We start from the raw sequence: 2,237 nt of genomic DNA on the forward strand, positions 1-2,237 counted from the left end.
GTGGCCGTTTCTGAGGAGTTCAGGGTGAAGGCTGTAGATTTCATTTCACTGTTATTTTCCATTCTTACGATTCTCTGTGTGGTCATTTTCCATTTTTCAGGTCCTGAACCTTGTAACCTCTGCTATATTCTTTGTTGGGAGAAGAAGCACATTCATTTTCTTAGTTCTTGTACTGTAGACTGCAACATTTCTGGGGGAAAAATCACCTGAATTCCTTTATGCCTTTACTTTTCATATTTTTCTCCCTTTGTATCTCCAACTTTTCTGTTTGGACATCTATTCTGTTGGAGGACATCAAAGAGGGCTGTAGTCAATTTCTGAGCACCATATTACTCTTTCCTGGATTCACCTGTTCCCCACTCTCACCCTCTGTGGCCCCATCTCCCACTTTCCCCACTAGTTTTCCCTGAGGAAAGCAATTCACTAGCCATTTATGAGGGTGAAGTCAGCCTCCCATGGCCTGACCTTGGGCTGTCTTTCCCCAGGTGCCAATGATGAATGTCTCTTTGCAGGCATTTCCTGTGGCTTGTCTTCATGGCCATGATCTTCATTGTGCTGCAGGATTATGTGTTTTTCCACCGGCAGGACATAAACCGAGACCTTCTTGTGGATGCCCTGCCCAGGGTACTGAGCAGGGGCGCCTGGAAGAGGCTGAGGGACATCTTATTTCCCTTCCTCACTCTCGAGGTGGAAGAAGTTCTACCACATTAGTAGGGGTACGCCCAACACTCCAGCGCTGTGGCCCCATGTTAGGGGGTCAGGAAGGAATTAGAAACCTTAGATTTGGAGCTGCACTTTGATATCTGGATATCTGGTCTTTTTAATTCATTCTTGCCTTGTTCTCCTTCCAGAGTCTCTCTTTCAAATAAAGAATATGTTTGACCAGAGTCTACTGTGTCATTCTGTGAATTTGGCCTGGGAAGTCCTGGGGCCTTGCTAGGCACTCACAGGTTCCACCCTGTTGCTGTTGAGAAAAGCTGCTCTTAAGGTGAGACAATGAAAACTCCCTACAGGAATTTCATTCTATTTCCATATTTTTAAAACAATTAAAGAAAATAATCATGTGTTCTTTTATTAGATTCTCCAGCCTCTCTGGGGTTGCACAGGGGCATTCAATTCAAGCCCACTGGGGCTTCTTCGAGTTATTTGAGTAACACTTTACCACTCTACAGTCCTTTTTATTTTATATTATACTGTCTCATAGGAGTGACTTGGGGTGCTGGCCTTTGTGGTGTACACAGGTGGGGGTTACTCATTCTTAAATGAGGAGAAAATTACCCTGAAATTGAAGTGTGAATAAAAGGCAGTGTGTAAAACCAGAAAGTCTCCAGACACGGCGAAACACATTTGTACCAACCTCTTGGTCAAATCCCACCTCAAATATCATCAGTCCTCTGAGGCCTCCTCTGACCCCACCTGCCTGGAGACAGCCCCTCTTGCCTCGCTAGCTTCTCCGGGTTTACCGTACTGTCCTGTCCACCTCGGCCTGGTAATGTCATTACTACGTGCCCAGACCTTAGCTTATGCCCCTTATTTCTGTATCACCCTACAGGGCCCCTTAGCACAGTGTCTGTACAAAGCAGGACTCGGCAAAAGGGAAAATGATTCTTTGGATAGTTTGTCTTTCCCAAAACATCTAGAATGGGACAGTTGGGACTCTGAACCTACATCCTGTAATGTGACGGCCCGCACGTTGGGGTGTTAACAGTGAAGAGGGAAGAGAGGCAGAGGGAGGCGGCATAAAGTACAAGGTCATTGGCCAGGTGTGGCATCTCCATGGCTCCCAAAGCTGAGTGGTGGAGGCGCCTCTGTTGGCGAGTCCTTCCTCCTACACGTTCCCCACACTCTTGCTCCCTGGTGACCTTTTCTCCGTTAGAGACCATTCCTGAGGCAGCTTGTAAATGGCCTTCACTTGCACAACGGCGTCGGAGTGGAAGAGACACTCTGCATGTTTGCTTGGCTGTAGACGTGGCTCTGTCCCACGTTTTCTTTCTGAGGTCTCAGGGAGAAGACAGCGAATAATCTGAGAACAAGGCGCCTACAGAATGAAAGACTGGTCAATGCCGCCCTCTTGTGGCCGAATGAAAGCTCTTTGCATTTCAGCGGGCTTCACCCAGAGGCGTGACCTGCAAACCCAAGCAGGAAAAATAGATCCGACAATTCTATGACATTCTAATAAGTCCAATTAGTCTTCATTTAGTCAACAAACATTTACTGAGCATCTTCCTTGGGCTATC

This window comes from Otolemur garnettii, unplaced genomic scaffold, assembly GCF_000181295.1.
Source record: "Otolemur garnettii isolate 467f Iridium unplaced genomic scaffold, OtoGar3 scaffold00050, whole genome shotgun sequence".
NCBI lineage: Eukaryota > Metazoa > Chordata > Mammalia > Primates > Galagidae > Otolemur > Otolemur garnettii.